At 41.8% G+C, this 19,251-nt stretch overlaps 1 protein-coding gene across 8 annotated transcripts in view; it reads right to left on the minus strand.

Moving 5' to 3' along the window:
* KMT2C (lysine methyltransferase 2C) overlaps positions 1-19,251 on the minus strand; it is a 188,356-nt gene that overhangs the window by 159,089 nt on the left and 10,016 nt on the right. Inside the window, exon 1 of one of the 8 annotated variants that reach the window (XM_054273847.1) lies at positions 11,451-11,769. The exons of the other annotated variants lie outside the window; for them this stretch is intronic. The gene's annotated coding sequence lies outside the window, so the exon portion shown is untranslated. Of the gene's footprint in view, positions 1-11,450; positions 11,770-19,251 lie in introns of those variants that run through there. 8 annotated transcript variants of the gene reach the window in all.

A 19,251-nucleotide genomic window follows, 5' to 3' on the forward strand; every position in this document is an offset into this window, starting at 1 on the left:
AGAATACTAAAATATTTTTAAAACAATAATAGAAAGTGAAGCCACATTAGAAAACCTCCCCCTAAAGCTTCCAGTTATTGCAGTACTTCTTAAGGCAGAGTTTCATGACAAAAATACTCATTTTGTGCGGCAGAGACACACAAAAGGATTCTTCGGGATGCCAAACACTTTCAGAACTCTCCAGTGATGACTCATCCTGTTATGTATACAAAGCTTTCATTAAAAAAAAAAAAAAAAAAGTCAGTTGGCATCATTACAGATCCTCAGTTAGCGATCTTCAACTTACTGTTAGTTCTTGTACAAAGTATTCTAAACACTGCAGTGAAGTATTCTGCTATGCTAATTTTGGGGAGGAAAACGTGCAACTTAACTTGAATGGCCTTTCTTACACTGAGTTTCTACTCCAGCTCACAAACGGCTCCAAGATGGCCTCAAACAGAGTTTGGAGCTACACAGAAATTCTTTGTTGCTCCACAGCAGTTCCTTGCCAGTCGCGCTGATCAACTATTTTGCCAAAACCAGAAAAATAAGTCTTTCAAAATGAGTCTTGATGACTGGAACAAAAAGAACCACTTCTTAAAGAGAAAAAAAAAGAAGAAAAAAAAAGCAGGGGGGAAGGGTAGTTTAACTGCTCCTAAAAACTTTGAAAGCATTCCTTCTGGATATCTCCTTAGAAGCGCTGTTTTCATCTCCCCCACCCCAAATTAATTAATTTATTTAGATAATCTCTTGTTCTGCAACAAACCCACAATAAACTAAAACTGCCACATAGATGCAAATAATTGTGATGAACTGTGCTGCTCTACTGACAAGCATTTTTTTAATAAGACAGCTTTCCTTTTTATATATACAACTTCTTTGAAATGTGGTGTTGGTTTTTTTAATTGGCTGTTGTTTGCTTTACTTATACACACGAATGTTTGCAAGATGTACTGAAACCAGAAGCCTCCCACAGCACAGAGAGCCTGCATCTCACTCCATCCATTCTTTCCAGAGTTTTCCAAGTCAAGAGGGTCCTTCCCATTCCTGCTCACCTTCTACCTGCAGGCAGCCACCTCCAAACCCAGGTAGGGAGGAGTTTGGGCTCAATTAAGCTTTGACCTCCTCAAATTTATCTCCAGATTCACTCCCCACAGGCAGCAAGTCTGGAGTTTGCAGCCCTCCCACAGCATCGTCTGGCCCAGCTCAAACAAACGAGCGAGATAGAAATAATTTCCTTTATGTTCAATCCCTCCAGTCACTCACTTCTCTAATAATTCAGTTCCTAGTGTTGATCCTTTTCTAAATATGGCCACATAAGCATAAGCAGCGAGTCTCAGTGCCAGCTATGCAATTTCTCTTTCCCACTGGGGACAAGTTTTCCAGCATCTCAGATGTTTGCAGAACAGACGCCTCCCCCACCACTGCCACATATACATTTTATTTTATTTCTTATGAACGCCTCTTACCCACAGCAGTTACAAGTGCCAAATCATCTGATTTCACAGAGTGTCAAAAGAAAAGCCAGATCTAAGAACTTTTATAGCATTTTCTATCCCTTCTTCCTCTGCAACATGTTGGTTTGGAAATAATGCTCTTCATTTGCTCAAATTCCAGTGGCTACAAGAAGTGTGCTGTCCCTCTCCAGTCATTTGCACTGATCACAGGACTTAATCAACTACACTATATTACTCTAAGTTTAAGATGTCCATGTGATCAAAGATACAAACTAAATTCGTGCTATGAGTCTCTAGCTTTAAGCATACTGATTTCCATGTTTCACAAAAAATAAATCCAAGGAACAGCCCATTTTTCACTGCTTCCTGACAAGCTTCTATGAAGGCTTGTGTAAGAAAGCGTAACAAAATCCTTTTTCTTTTTTTTAATTTAGTTGTAAGTTTTTGTTATTCTCTCATTACTTATGTACTACCACAGGTGGTCATGGCAAATTACCAACATAATTTATGCCAGTTCTTTAACTGCAAGTCTAGCTTACTAATTAAATACCAGAAAAAAAATAACCCAAACAAACAAAAAAAAACCCCCACACCCCAGTCTTCAGCAGTTAAAAAGCAAAGGTACAGGAAAGCAGGACACACCCCCAGACAACAACAGAAGCTTCATATTTGTCTTTAGCAGATTATGTTTAAATGAAAGCAGACACCATTTTCATTTCCCTGCGTTTATTCAGAGGTGGGTGGAAGAGGGCAGAGGAACAGGGAAAGCCTCTCCAGCAGAGGTGTGGACAGGGCTGGGGGTGAACAAGGAGCCTCACAAAGACCAGGAGGCATTTCCAAGCACACAGCACAAACATAATGGACGGTCCAGCATGGGCTTGGCTCCACAGAACAAACAAAAGGGGATACTTTAATCATATTTTAATGAGGCTTTGCACGTGACCTGGTCCATTAGATGCTGAAATGCTGCTGCAGTTACTCTACAGCCACCTTGGCATTTGGTGGCTAATGCTCCAACTGGCCTCTACGGTACCCCTGAGGAAGGAAAAATAAATAAAAGCTGCTGCAGCAGCTTTGGTTGATAACAGCATTAATACACTGGGGGTTTAAAAGGTCTGGAGATCCACAGACATCAGCATCATCAAGTGTGAAACCTTAACTCAGTAATAACCAGTTCTATCAGGAGACATATTAAGCAGAATAATTAAGTCAATTTAGGTTATATAAAAAACAGGTTCATTATTCAAATACAAATATTATTTAACTAATAGAATGAATCAAAACCTAAGCTATGCCTGCAAAAAATGAAAAAATTTCCTGCCCTAAGAACCAGAAAGAAGAATCCTAATAGTCCAGAAATCCTGCTTTTGGAGTCTATTGTCTCTTACTGCCTTCAAAAGGCAGTCCTCTTACACACATACAATTTTTTTTCAGTTTAAATAAAATTTCCCTGATGTGCCCCAGCGCTGTCAACCACATCTTTGGAAAACACGTAGTCTGGATTTCCCACACATACATTTCCATGCATCCTGACAATTATAACCACAATTCACATTGAAAAGGTGATCACAAAATCAGCATTTACTGTCTCTTCCAACACTTACTACACAGAAAATCCCAAGTGAAAGCCTGCTGTTCTCACACTGCAGCTGAACTGTGGAACCCCATGCCCAGCACACTGGAAGTTTGTGGGACTGAGAATAAGCTGGACACATTCTAAAGAGATTTTTATGCTCAACAGATCTAACACAGCAATACTCGCCTTGATTCCAAAAATCCCACAATTCTTTCCCAATCTCCTGCAATTAGGAGTTTGGGGAAGTATCATTACAAAATTACTTTTGTGTTACTTTCCTATTAACCACTGCAGGAAACATGATGATGGAACATTCACGTCTCTGATCTGACCCAGCACAGATGCTGTTGTGAAGTAAGTAATTTCTCCAAATTATTTTATAGACTCTGAACCAAGAAAGCTCATCATACTGCCCAGATTACTGTCACATTCAAAAAAATCATCTTTAGCAACACTGAATTTTATTTCCAGCCTTGTACTCAATATCCTGTACTCTGAAAACTGAACCTGTGGCTGTGCAGTTTTTAGTGGTTTACAGAAGTTTCATTCTTCCAAAAGACTGGTTCCTGATTTCTGAGTCCAGAGACTCCCATGTGGGCTTCAGAGATTCAGTTCTGCATGGGGGGAAGGAAAGAAAATGTCCAATCATCCTACAAACCTTCCCATCCAGAATCTTTTTCCATACTGCACTGAAAAGATCATATACCTTATCCCCTACTCAGGTCATTATCTACCACATTAAAACAACAACCTTGAGGCAAGCTTCAGGTGATACAATCATGCTTTTTAACAAGATGCTTTCACTGTCAAAGTACACCTATTTTTCTTGTATTTAAGCAACATGAAGCTCTTCTGGCAGATCAATGGATCCTTCTAAGTCACCAAATTTCTTGCACAACATCAGAAATAAGTTAAAGCCTCCATGTCCTGTAAATACAATCACCTGACATTTTGCTATCTTCTAATCTGAAATAATACTCAATCCATGAGCATTCTAACCCTACCTTTATATAGGGAATTTATAATTTTTTGCTGCTTCTTGTCACTTAAAGCCTACCAAGAGAGATTCATGCAAGGTTCTTCTGCCCCCCACCTTGGATAAATAAAGTCTTGACTTTGAGCACTCAGGCTCATCTTTTTGATGGAATTTGACAAGTATCTTTGAATACCAGGACCAAAGAGCCATGGAAGGAGTTTTATGAGAAACAGTTGGTGTTCATTGACTGTTTGCATGTTCTTGCTCATTCCTAAAAGTTGCTTAATTTCACTCATCTACTTTCCATAAGGATGTGGTCAATGTTCATGAGAAAAGCTAGTAAAAGACAAAGTGCATTATGCAGAATGCCATGAATTGGATGGTTCTGACTTGGTGGGTGGGTACTGGGATGGCACAGAGCTCTGTCAGTAAATTTCACTTTTGCTGCTCAAGTAGAATCAGGGTAAAGGATGATCTGCAGAAAGTTTAGTTCTGATGAGTTTAGCAGGCTTAGGAGGCTGTTGGAAAGACTGGAGAGGAGATTACAGGAGAGATTATTTCAAGATACATCTTCTTTCAGTACAGGCTGCAACCACTGAAGGGATTCTGCAAATTGAACTCCCTAAAATGCAACCACCTCCCTTACCAATCCTTGCTCCTCTGAGAGCCTTAAGAGACATGACCCCACCACCACTGCTTTTTTTGCCCCTAACTACACTACAGCACATCTTCCAAATTTCTCAGAAGTAATTCCATGTTCAGAGGATGTTACAGAATAGTCAGAAAAAATTGCCATTATAAACTGCTGAAGAGACCACAACCATCACTGGCTTTTCCATTACAAAGCAGCATTGGCAAGACAGCCTTCCCTAGAAAAAAAATCTACTGCTCTTCACCTACAAATGTCTGTCTTACCTACCAAGAAAACCAAGTAGCTCTCCTTTGCCTGCCTCCTGGCCTGAAACTTCTGGCACAGGGGGTGGTGAGAAGCACTAGGACAAGATACGGAGCACTGAATGCAAAATTATTCAGCTTACATCGCTCTGATAAAACTGAACACATAATAGCAGTTTTCCAGATGCTGATTGTGCTTGATGAAATCAAGTACCTGACAGTAGGATGGGTCTCAGAGGGATGAAATACATACCTAGCTCAGGAAGAAATAAGCCTAGTTCTCTCTGAGTGACCCCAAAGTGCCCCTTTTTTTCTGCACACAACATGACTCTGATTCCTGCCAGCCTCTGCAAAGCAGTGGGAGTAAAACATGACTAATTGGCCAGTAAAAGAATAATAGAGAAATCAAGAACAAGTTTATGCAATTTATAATTGTTGTGATTTCAGCTTAGCACTGTTTCGCAGAATCTAAGTTGACAGAAAACTGTTCGCACATTTTCTTGGTATCTGAAGAATGAAAAACTATTCCACAATGCCTGGTTTATTTTTCTCTCAAGCATCCTCCTCCCCACAGCTTCTGATCATGCAGAGCAGCAACTGGTTAGCACTATTCAAAACAGTAGGTGCAGAACAGTCTAGGCTATCGAATTCTTACTTGTACTGATGAATGTTTACTCTCATGACTATTTTATTTCAATGGAAAACTTTCTATTGACTTGACTTGTCTTTGAAACAGAATTGTGTACCTTAGAGAATACCCCATCATGCTGATTAATAATTAAATGAATCCATACAGTACTTATTCACTGACAGTTCTTTATTTGGAGGTCCAGAGGCATCAATAATGAAAACTCCTCTGTAGTATGGGCAAGGCTGTCAGCAGCAGATGTTGAAGACTAGGCAGCCATGAGGAAAGAAATAAATATAATATAGGATGGTTTAGATATCAGCTGTATGTAGATCTATCAATGATCAGGGGAACTACCTCTCCCTAACCTTTACATCTCTCAGCTTTCACCAGAGAAAACAGCAGCCAACTACCTTCATCAACATGGGTGAATGCAGATATCAAACTGGCCACAGCAATCCCTGGCTGCACAGCACTGCCCAGGAACTCTGACTTTCTGGTAACAAACTAAACTGGAGTCAACTGATTTCAAAACATCCCCAAGGGAAGCAAGAGAACAGTCTGAAATAGAAGCTGTTCACCAGTTCAGCTCCAGGATTCTAAAGCTTTCTATGGAAAACTGACACAACCATCTCAGTTACTGAACCACAGGCATTAAGACAGATTCAATATCTACATGCATTTCTGAAAAATGGAAGAAAGTATCTTACTAACTCCTCATAGCTAAACATTCTTCATCAGTCTAGGTGGATTTTACTACCTGAGGACAAATATAGCAGAGGAAAAAAAGAGATGTGTCTACTATTCTACATCTTGTTGACTAATAAATACCTGAACAAAATCTACAAGGCAGACCTGCTCTCCCCAGCCCAGTTTCAAGAATTTGTTAATGCAGGATTGTATCCTGATCCAAACAAACCACCTAAGGAATCTTCTAGAATTCCTCACCATCACTCTCTTCTTCTAAGAACTAAACTTCAAGTAGTAATAGTTCTTATTTCTGGAGCTGCATAGAAATGTCTTCACATGGTTCCCTAGAGTGTTTATTTTTCTTAATTTAAAAATCTTAGCTTCCTTTAACAAGGTGAAAACAAAGATGAAAAGGAAAGAGAAATGAAAAGACAACTAAATACACATAAGACTAAGCACTGCTTACAGCCAAGCCACCTCACCAAGGTGGATTAGAGTGAGAGAGAAAGACTGAAGTCCATGCTCCTCAACCTCCATCTCCCATCTGTCTTACAGATTATATTCCTGTAACTCTGGCTTCCCCTTTCCTGAGCACTGCAAACCCACAATGCTTCCAAAAGCCCTCTACCTTGTTTCTGTACCCCTTCCTATGTGCAATCAGCCTTCTGCTGAAATACTGCAAAGCCAAAGTGAAATGCTTCCAACAAGACCAGTCTCTCAAAGGTTAATAATGGCACTCACTGCTCAATCCTGCCCTCCATTTTATGGCAGCCCTGAACATACACTGAATGACTCCTGCCACAACTGTGACTAAACCTTCTGTACACAAGGCAAGGCTGACATGGCAGTGACAACACCTAGCACACCTATTAATTGACCCAGATCAAGGACCTTTGAAAAGGTCCTTGAAAATACTCTAGGTTCATTCATTCCCTCATCACTCTCCTTGAACAGTGCTGGTGTCTTCTTGCATGCGAAATACATTCTCAACAGTGCCACAAAACCATGATGACAAAATTGCCCCACTCAAGCCTAAGGGCAAGGTGACTAAAATAAAGCTCCAACTTTACTTCTTCTCATTGCTCCAGATACACCATCCTTGTACAGTCCCATCCAACCCATCCCTTCCCCCTGCCCCATCCTCTTTGTTCCACCAAATACATCACAGCCCTTCACCCTGTTCCTCCTGCTTCAAAAAACCCTTCAAATTGTATTAAACTCAGCACCCTCACAAGTCACTTGATTCAAAGGCAGCAGATTTCTGCAGAACTGTAAGCCTAAATAAGAATTCTGTTTGAGGTTTTCTGAATTCTGGAAAAAGTACAGCTCCCTTTCCTCCTGGTCTAACTCCACCTCAAACAGATCTCCCATGGAATGATTATTCCCAGAACTGCCCTTTTCAGAGTTTGTCCCATTTTTCTCTATGGCACCTGATGTTACATGCTAACAGGGACTGCAAACTGGTTAACTATAAAGTACATATAAACTATATAAACCAGGCAGCAATAACCTGCTCTCACATGCAATTCTTCCTGAATGGAAGTCTTCCAAAAGAAACCTAACATCTCTTTTTATACTATTGGGGCATCTGGGGCCTGGAAATTAAAAATAATAAAAAAATTGAATTAAAAAAAGAGAGAGAAAGGAAGATCCAGAGTAAAAACAACATGGAAGTGTGTGTGGTTGGAAGGAACACATTGAGCTCCATCTACAACAAACAATTCATTCCTGAAACTGAATTATACCCAAGAACTGCAAGTCCTGGCTAAACAAACAAATAAATACACAAGCAGACTCTTCTTTTCTTCCATGCCTTCATCTTTTCTAATTAAGTAACATTACACAAGTATTCACCTTTTAATGCCTGGAAATCAGGATGGAAACATGGGACAAAGAGGCCAGCGTGAAATCTTTTATTTTCTAGCTGTATTACAAAAGCACCATCAGCACAAGCCACACTCACTGTGTAACATTTCTCCAATGAGTACAAACAAGAGGGAGACTTCCCTGACAGAGAGAAACACAGAGTGCTATGACTAACTTCCAACAGACCTTATGGAGGAGCCAAATAGCCTCCAAATGCATGATATCATCTATGCTTGTGCCTGGCTTTGGACCTCAACACTGAGATGAAAAAAAAAAATTCTTACGAGGAAGGCCACATATAATTATGCTCCATTTTTTTACTCAAATATATTTCCAAAAGACAAAGCTTAACTGTGATGTTTCTCCACTCAACTCCATCTGAGATGTCAGGGGAAAAAAAAAAACCTGTCAAGACCACTAAAAGCCACATCTGTTTGCTGAATACATTCCACATCAGATTACCAAACACAAAGACATGAACGCTGTCAAACAGAAGGCGCTCACCTATTCCCAGAGGCAGAGACAGCTCCTCTGCCACGCTCTCCCCACCCAGTTTCCAATTTCCATGACATTTCCTGGCTCTCCCCACCCAATTTCCAATTTCCATGACATTTCCTGGCTCTCCCCACCCGATTTCCATGACATTTCCTGGTTCACCTCGGCCGTCACTGCAGCACAGCAAATGCCATGGATGGCAAGGAGACATCTGATATCTGTGATATCACACGCTGGGATCCTGCCAGAGAACCACAACATGCCAAAAGGATTTCGCAGAGGAAAGACAGAATTATAAAAGACTAGCTGAAGGCCCACTGTCAAAGTGGATTTTAGGACTTCTTCAAACACCCTATATCCCAGGGTTTCCAGGAGCTTTAGTAATTACTAGAATTGGAATAAATAAAACAAAAGAGGGTCTTTCAGCCTGTTTAGAATATGATTTTGACAACACTCCAGAGCCAGTCCCCCATCCCCTTGGGCTGTGAGTTTTACACTAAATGGTACACACAGGTACATACTCCTCCATACTAAGAGTTTTCTATCCACACTTTCTGAACAGGAAACCAGAACTGCAAAGACGTAAGGTTTGTCAGCAGTGATGAGAAAAGAATACTTCAACCATTATTTTTAAATAGCTGAATAAATTATGTACACTAAGTCTGGAAATATACGTAAAGCACCTACTGAATGGTCCTTTTAGCCTGAAACAAAAGGAGAAACAAATACATGGATTTGTAATTTTTGCTTTTAATTTCTGCTCAGCCATTTACCCTTAAGAGATCATTTTCAACCAAGCCCAATGAACGGTCACATTAAGAAACTGTACATGATGCAACTACTTTCTGCTGGTAAATTATGTAAATGACAATAATATCACCCCCTGTGTCCTCCCCTCCAAAAAAAAAAGCTTCCAAAGAACATTTTGCCAAAACTCTGCAGGAGTTTCTGCTTAGGAGAGAATAATACAGAATTTAAAAAAAAAAAAAAAAGAAGAAAAAAAATATAAGTCAACAGAGTCTGACAAAATAATTATACAAAATTAAATACTATTCCTACCAAAACAAAAATATTTTGACCTGTTCTGACCTGAAAGCATCTATATTTAATGCACGCAGAATATTAGGTAATACTTTGCACAGAACAGACAAAACAAAAGAAGAGTCATAAAACAGTTTATAAAGATGACCTGTAAGTGAGGCAAGGAACTAAAACTACAGATACTTGAACTCCAAGTATATTCTCAAAAAGAAAGGCCATTTACAACAAAGTAGTAAAAGATGCATAACCAAACCCTTTAAAAACAAATGTAGTCATCAGTGAAGTTACTGAATGGCACTCAGATGCAGCTGATCACACAGCACTGAGAAAAAAGTCTATCTTGTTCCTGCTTCTATCTCACAAGTAGATGGTTAAAACATTTCCACTCAGCAGTCTGGAAGCTGCAGTTATTTTCTGTAGCAAGTGGATTTCATTGTGCAGGAGCATCAAACACCACGCACGACCATCACCATGATGTACACACAGCACAAAGACCCCTGCACGTAACCTCCAGCTCAGGAGCTGCGTGCACTTCAATTCCCAGCATTGCACAGAGCCACTGAGAAAACCTTTAAATGTCTGCCCAGTTGTTTCAGTTTTGCTACAGGAGTACGAACCCACTACTGCTTTATTTCTTCACATGAAAAAGCCCCAAACCATTTTCATACTGATCTTCACATCTTTCAACAGCTCTACGCCGAATAACGCTATTCTAAGGAAAAAAAAATGAAGTTAAACAAAAATCTAAACTAACTCAGGAACGTTTTTCAATTATGTAAGAATCCAGCTAGAGTGTTAACTAATGATTTACTGGTGAGTGTGTAGTGTTTAGTATCCACAATGAGGCACAAGACCGAAGGAGTTTTTCAGGAAAATACAAAACACTACACAAATTAACTGGTTCATATTTTGAAAGCATAGATTGTTATGCTGGGTGGGTTTTTTTAATCAACATGCTACAAAGTAAGGCCACTGGAAAAAGGGACAGCCAGCCTCTCATAGCGCCCAAATAAATAAAAAAAAAAAAGGTGTTTTTTTTCTTTACAGTTGTACCAAGTTTGTTAAAGCCAGCCAGTTACATAACACTTACTTTGACTTATGACCTATTTGCTCACACAAAAATCATCATATATGATGGTATGACCATCCATTATGCGCTAGAAACATAGTTTATTTTTTAAAGTGCTTTTATTTTTCTCTCTTAGTTTAGAACTACAGTTTAAAACAGTGGGAGGGTCACCTAATATTAACACTATAAAGGTATGCTTTGAAAGCATGCAAAATTAAAATGGCACGTTCTTCAGAAATAGCGTGCACGCAATACTTCAAAATATTAAAGAAAAATTAACCCTATCTCCATTTTCCATCTCTCCAGTATTTACATCAGGAAGTGACAAAAAAAAAAAATAGAAGGAAAAATAAATACTTGTGCTATAGGTATCCATATAAAGTCGTATTTTTTCCAGAATATCTGCGGGCACACGTGTGTAGGTGTACCCAGGGCAGCGCTGACCGGATGCCCGGCTGCTCCCGGGTCAGAGCGAGCGGGGCTTTTGTGGTTCTTTCTCCCACCCACCACCCTCCCTTTTTTCCTTATTTTTATTTTGTAAACGGCCGCGGATTATCCGGCGAGCGTGTAACTTGAACCTCTACACCCACGTCTGGACGCGGGTCCGGGTTTTTTTCTGACCGAACGGCGTCGAATTCGCCGTGCCGAGTGTCAGCGGCGCCCAGTCCCCACGCCAAGTTTGCCGCCCGGTCCCGGCGGGTCCCCGCTCCCCGGGGAGCCCCTTCCCGCTGTCACCGCCTGCCCTCCATACAAAGAAGTTCAGCGCCAGCCGTACTCACCCCCGGCGAACTGGCTCTGCGCGACATCGCCCAGCGCCGCGGAACCGCTCGCAAATCCCCTCTGGAAAATGGAGGGGCTGGCACCGGTGCGATCCGGAGCGAAGAGAAGTTATTTACATGCCAGGGCCCGAGCCCAGCGCGGAGCGGAGACGGCGATGCTCAGCGCTGCCCGCGGTCTGCCATGTTCGTGCCGCTCGCTCGGCGCTCCCCCGGCCGCTGCCCCGGGGCCTCGGGCGGCTCTACAGGGCCCCCCCCATGGCGGCGCCGCCGGGGAGCGATGCGCCACAGCCCCGATCGCCGCGGAACTTCGGCTCCGGGATCCTCCCCGAACCAGGCTGGGGCCGCCGGCGGAGGAGGGCGGAGGGGGAGGGGAGCGGGGGGGAAGGGGAGGGGAAAGGGGGAAAAAAAAAAAAAAAAAAGAGAAGGGAGAGAGAAAAAAAAAAAAAAAAAAAAAGGAGCCGAGGGAGAGAAAGTAGATCCGACGCAGCCGGGCGCCGCCAATGTGCGGACCGGAGCGCTGCTGCAGGAGCGGGGCCGCCCGCGCTCGGGAGGCGGAGCGGCGGCGGCCGGAGGCGCAGCGCCCCCGCCGGAGGCTCCCCCGGGCCGGCCCCCGCCCCGCAGCCCCGCGGGGCCCGCACGTCCCGGGGGAGAGCCCGGGGCCGGACCGGGATCCGAGAGCGGCAGCGCCCGCCGCTCCCCCGGCCCTGTCCGCAGCACCCTCGGAGCGCGGCAGCGCTCCCGCTCCCTTCCCCCCACGGCCGCACTTTCCCGTTTAACAAAGCGGCGCAACCAAAAGTTGCGTTTCCATAGACGCCAGCCGCTTTCCTGGCGGCCCCTCCTCGGCTGCTGGGGCTGCTCCGGGAAAACCGGGGTTTCACGCATGAAAGATCAACGTGGGACTCCGGGGATCGCCTTTTTTTGTTTGTTTTTCTCCTTTTTCCACTGAATCACAGGACCTTTTTGGTTGGAGATCAACTACCTCAAGCCCCGGCCAAGGCAGGGTCACCTGGAGCAGGTGACACAGGAGCGCGCCCAGGTGGGTCTGGAATGACTCCATGACTTCCCTGGGCAGCCTCTTCCAGTCCTCTGCCACTCTCAACTAAAGAACTTCTTCCTCATGTTGAGGTGACACTTCTCGGTGTTTAGTTTTGTGGTTTTAGTTAGTGTTTTATGTTTTAGTTTTCTTTTTTCCCTCTCCCCTTCTCATGCCCCCGCAACGTTTTCCAGGCTGCTCTACGCTTCTCCAAAACAATCTGGAATGGACAAGCTAAGAAAGCAAAGCTTGACAAATGTCCGTCTACAAATGGCTCTTTCCTAATCCTCCAAATGCTCCCTGCCAATTTTATTCTCCTACAGAGAGAAAAACAAATCAAGAAAACATTACGCAAGTGTCACTTCACTTGCATTGATAGATACTTGCAAACCAATGGGTCCTGCCAATTTGAGCAGTAATGCAACTACCTTTGTTCAACTTCCCTTCACGCAAAAACCCCCAAGCAGCTGTTGTGCAATGGTTTGCTTCTGTTAATCTCAAGTTTTCTGAAAATTTGTTTAAGTATCAGACATCTCCAAGACACAGGTTGACACATTGACAACAATAATAATCTGACTTGTTTGCCCAATGAAGTAAGGGCAAACCATGCATCACCTCTACTTTCTCACTCATCTTAACATTTTTTTTCATATCAAATTCTCTTCTGTCACACTGAGCTGCAGCTGGACATAGTTACACTTGGGCACCATCTGTGGTGGACAAGCAAGAAAGTTCAGTATTGCCTTATGAGCACTGATTAGAGAAATTCTCAATGCACCTAAGAACTCAAAGATATCATTTCGCCTCTAGGACTGAACAAAACAAACCCAAAATCTCACACTGATTCACAGTATGGGATCTACTCAGGTAGAGGGAGTAGACCAATGCTGCCTCTCCTTGCATTTTCAACTGGAACATGTTCTAAGTGCCCAGCCTACAGGAAAGTTTTTATCAAACCCATTCTACAAAGATGAAGATAAAATTTTAAAATGAAAGCACTCACATGAAAAAATCTCCAGGTGTTTACTCTGAAACAAGTAACTATTGTATAAGAGCCATTGTGCCATGTTAGTACAGGTACGGACACATAAATATATTTGGCTACAAGGTGCTATCAGGCTCTGGCTTATCAGCACATCTCTGTAACCACACGTATTAGCACACTCAGTCTGCTGCAATGAGAAGGTTAAATATGTTATTCTGAGCCTTAGCTGAGATGGGGGATGTCAGGGGTTTATTTTGCAGTGAGGGTTGATTGTCTCGGTCCAACCAATAAGTGGGGAACCGCAAAGCCCCTGCTGAGCCATTAATCACTTTGCCTATTCCCCTTCACACTCACAGTCCCCTTCAGGCTCAGCCAGGACCAGCCCCTGTTGGGCACCCATCTCTGCTGAGTTTAAACACTTTTCTAACCAATAATTCTCAGATCAGCTAAAGTAACCTCCTCTTCAAGCAAAGAGGATATCAAAGAGCAGACAGAAGCTGTGTGTTCTCCAAACTGTATTAAATAAAAGGAGTGTTTAGGTCAAGCAAGGCTGAAGTACCAAGTTTCCTGTGTCATCTATCCCATAACTGCCTGTTTTCATGAGCTTCCACTACAACCCAGGTGTGGCATCATTCCAGGTGACACCTCTGCATCATCTCCATCAATCCACATGGTTGTCTGTGCTGCTGTACCTTAAACATGCAGGTATTTTCACATGTTACACTGTTACAAACTTTAGGTTCTAACCTAGAAGGTAATAGGTCACCTGACAAGTTTAAGTACCCTAGCACAAACAAGTTGTAATTTAGTAACAGCTGGTTAAAATAATAATAATGAATTACTCAGTATTTCTCCCTGCTGTTCATGTGACCCAAGATCCAAGCTAACAGGTATGAAGCCGTATTTGCTGGCCTTGTTCTTCCCCTTCTTTGGGGATGTGTATTTTCTCTCACATCAAAGCATGAGATTTAGTTCTTTAACTCTAAGAGCACATTAATTGCCATAAAAATCTTAGGAAGGAAAAAGTGTAATTTTACTACAGCACAGTCAGATGTGGTCCAACACCAGTCACGTTGACTGATTACCACTTCTCCACACGAACTGCCCATAAATTGCATTCAGTAGGATTGTATGTTCATCCCACCCCACACCTCTTCCTCCCAGCCTCGGAACTGTTCCCCTTCAGCTGAATGTTGGACTGTGAACCAGACACATGGACCAAACCTGCTACAGGGCAACCCAGCAAGAAGCAGCAGGGCTGGACACTGAGAAAAGGCAAAGCAATTGTGTCTGCAGCAGCTCCCTGCCCTGATTCACACATCCCCACAAACGTGTGTCACCAAAATGGCAAGGCAGGAAGTGTTTATGCCAATTCTTCTGCCAAGAAAATGTACATGGGAAAAATGGCACCAGTCGTCTCTCCTCAGACTTTTTTTTTTTAAATAAGCAACAGAAGTGATAGATTTAATGATTAAGATAAAAACTTATGTCTATACATATGGTGGACTGTTTTCTTCCAAGCTCAAATTGATTAACTCAAGGATGCCACTCTTGAGTTAATCAAGACACATTGAGCAAAGCAGCACTATCTGTTTGTGATTGGCCCTGTTTACATTCCTAACTTTGAGAGAATTTCTTCACAACAACCAAGAGAAATTCAGAAGTAAAACAAGTCACCAATTCCAATATACTCCTATCAAACTTTCAGATGGAACACATACAAATAAGAGACATGGACTTCTCAACAGAAATATTACTTGGTTACTCTAAGTGGGTCATACATCTGATCTGTTACTTCATTGATTTTAAAATGTAAAGAAGATATATTAAGAAGCTCAAAAATGTGTTTGTCTTTCTTAAACATTTCCCTCAACTCCTGCCGACCTGCTATTTCCAAAATATTCATTTCTAAAAATATTACAGTTGTAACAACTTGAGATTACGTGCTAAGTACTGAGCTACAAAAGGACAACAGCAGAAAAGGAAATGCAAGTATTTATCCTTTAGCCTGGCAATTCTACTGAATGTAAAGGCATTTTACCTTCTAGCATCCCTTTATGCTTCCACAGCAACTCAAACCACCCTCTTCTGTGAATAATTTCTCTGTAAATTCCAATTTCCATGCCAAAGGATTAAACAGAAGAAGACTGACTCCTTTTTTTACTGCATTTGAAGGGGTTTGGAAGTTCTTCATTTCTAACCTGTACTGCAACATTCTCTAGAGATAGACTCCATTTCTAAAAGCAAAAAATAAAATGAAAAACTGTTCCAAACCAGTTCCAAACAGTCTATTTCCTCTCTCCTGCTCTCTCTTCTTGTGAGCATGAACCAGATCACATCTAGACCCAAAGACAGGTTGGCAGCATGTCACTCAGCCAAGAAACATGTGAATTAACTGCATACCCACATTAACATATTGTGATAAATTCAATTAAAAACCGTTACATCTAGGATGCCATCTCTAGCAAGCTTGCTTTTAGAAACAGAAATTGAACAGCAATGTAAGTCAGGTAATTAAAATAGCTTTCTATAAGAAAGCATCACATTCTGTCTTTTCTCATGGTTTTGACTGGCAAGGTGTGGCAAATGTAATTTCCAATTTCTCTCTGCCATGGACAGGGACACCTTCCACTATCCCAGGTTGCTCCAAGCCCCATCCAGGAACACTTGCAGGGATGGGGCAGCCACAGCTTGTCTGGTCAAGCTGTTCCAGAGCCTCACCACCCTCACAGCAAAGAATTTGTTCCTAACACCTAATCTAAACCTGCTCCCTGACAGTTTGCAGCCATTCCCCTTTGTCCTGTCACTAGAGTTCCTGATGAAAATTTTCTTTACCCCCCCCCAAAAAATAAAGAGATGAGCAAATAAATACAGAGAGGACTAAAAAACAATATAGATTAAAAACCACAAGTTCAGAAGAAGATGCAAGATGAGAAGAGGCAGAAAACAGAAATACCTGAACACTCCCAGGCCATCAGAAAATGACTCATTGCTAGTGACATGCATTGTTAGCTGCTAGCACAGGCAGGACAAAACAGTTTTCAACAGTGCATGATGGAAATCCAATGAGAATATAAATTCTGACATATTTGCTTTAACATAATCAAAATAGCCCTACCCTTTTCTAGAAGATAAACTTTTAAATGTACTTTTTAAAAAGAAAATCTGGAATGCCAGGTGACACCATTTCTGAAAAAAACAATCCCAATGTGTAAGGAAATAATAATTTATTTAGTATATGTGGAATCACACAGATTAAGAGATAAAGCAAGTATCAAGTGACAAAGGAAATAAGAGACAATGAAACAAAGAGATTGAGTAAACTATTTTCTTTCCATAAACAATACAGGAAAACACCATCTAGGAAAGAGAAGTTATTACACATCCTTCACTGTGTAAAAGCAATGGGTACCACAGGAATAATGGACATCACCATCAGAAGGGATGCTCATGGAAAAGGATCACAGAGTCACTCGGGTTGAAAAAGACCTCAAAGGTCAGCCACTCCCAGCTCCTCCTCAAAGCAGGTCAGAGTCAGTTCCGAAAACGGTTTAAAAATATTTTGAAGTTCAATTCCTTGTTTACATAGCTGTGTAATTACACACAGTGCTGAAATCCAGTGGGGGGACCCTATTTGCAATTACTTATGCCAAGTACAGACAACAGAGATCATGGCATAAAGGTGATACTCAGACAACATAAATCACACCTAAACACCTTTGTTTAGTATTTCCTTTTAGACTGCCCCTGCCCAGACCCCAGTCTATCTGAATTGCATTTCAGAGATAACTACTTCACTCTTCTGACTAAGCATAAGGACCTCTGCAGAATTTAAAAACACTTCCTCCTGTCATCAGTAAGCTCCTTTAGAACAGTAAAATAAATACAATTATTCAAGTTTTGAAAGAAAACAATTCAGACAGAAACTAGACCATCAAATGCTCCTGAAAAAGAAACCTAGGTGGCATGACTACAGGAGCTAGAATTCAGCCCCTGCCCTGTCCCCAAGGCCCATTACTAATAGCTGTTATGGAATATGCTCCCACACCACATGATGTGGTCACATCCATGCAGATATAAATATATAAATTCCCCAGGTTCAGTTCAGGCTACACACTAGGGGGCAAAAAAAAAAAAAGAGAGAGAGAGAAAAAAAACCCCAGAAATATTTAACAACTTAACTGAACAATATTCATAGTCTTTAGATAAAAGCCAGCTAAATGTCTATCACAATGCTTTTCCAAATTCTAGCCACACGAGGAACACAGTGCATCTGACAAGATATGGAATAGCTGAGAGCCCAAGCTTCAACTCAAGTTTAAACATGTCCAAGACAATTATGACTTCACGTTTTCTAAGTGTGAGCATGTTAACTAAGTATAGACAAGAAACTCTCAGTGGTCTAAAAAAGCCTTTAAAATAGCATGGCCAAATTAATAATGTAAAAACTGGTTATTTCTTTTCTATCAAGACAGTCCAAAGCAAGTAAAATGAAAAGAGACACATGAATTAAAAAAAAAAAAAAAGTAAGCAGAAAATATTCTTAAACAAATATTTATTTACATTATCAGTAATTTAAAACCCCCACTGACAGCATCTGGTTAACAAGCCTTAAGATCAAGATTTTCTGCTTGTCCATAAAGTAGGTTCACAACCAACAGTACTTCCTCTGTTCTGCTCCACCAATGTATCCTTGTCTGAGAAGACCACATAAAGAGCACATGAAATGTGAGTTTACCAAGCTTTTATATTATTCTTTACCAACTAATATATTTGAAATTGATGTATTTCCAAGCCATTCACAGCACACCACAAGACAAAGAAGACTCTGCCATGCCATTAAAGAAAGAGACAACAGCATAGCGAGACATGAGCCAGCCCTTAGTGCTACATGAAAGAGCTCAGAGATTATTTCTTTAAATAATTTTGCTTACAGATCATTTATTTCTTGAGTTACCCTCCCATTTCTGGGCCCAGTTCTCTCCTAAAGGGTTTCTGGAAGACACAGGCAGAAATCTAAATTAGAACTCCTGCCGAATGTGTTTTGCACTTTCCTTTGTATAGATCTCTACCAGGATGCCTGATGCAAGGTTAATTACTCAAAACATGAACCAGGAAACGTTGTTTGTGAGAAGCCTGAAGTAGCACTGAAATCCAGCATTTCCCAGAGCCTCATGCCTTGTACATCCCATCCCCTCTGCTCCCTCTAGAGCAATTCTGCAGTGAGCTGCTCCTCCCAAACTCACATCCCTGTGGGTTAGAGAACATTAACTGTGGCACACTGTTTGCCCAGGAGGCTCAGAGTGAAACTGATGAGAATTCTATCAGTTTGATTGAATTCCTCCTTGATAGAACACCACCAACAAAACAAATCCAGTTATGGTTACACCAGTACATAAAACACAGTTGGTGGTGGTGGCCTTGAGGCTGACAAGCACAGGACAGCTTCCATCCACACTATCTCATTCCCAAACTCCCACACAAAGCAGCCCCACACAAACTATGCTGGGAACAGCGTGGGGACCACAGGAAACCTTGGGAACTGTTTGGCAAAATGGTCAGAACTGGGTGAGAACCACTGGAACCGTGTGACAGCAGAGACAACACTGGGGACAACAGTGTCCAGCAACTCCAAACATTCCCAGCTGGGTTTTCCACAACCATGGACAAGGAGCTGAGTGCTTCATGTGCCAGAACCCTATTGCTGGCTACAGCCATGCCCCTCATCCATATAAAACACTAGCACAGCCACAAATTAGCACAATTAGAAATGGAAAAAAAAT

Source organism: Melozone crissalis, unplaced genomic scaffold (genome assembly GCF_028551555.1).
Source record: "Melozone crissalis strain CALT ecotype California unplaced genomic scaffold, PUWL_Pcris_2 ptg000016l_1, whole genome shotgun sequence".
Classification (NCBI taxonomy): Eukaryota; Metazoa; Chordata; class Aves; order Passeriformes; family Passerellidae; genus Melozone; species Melozone crissalis.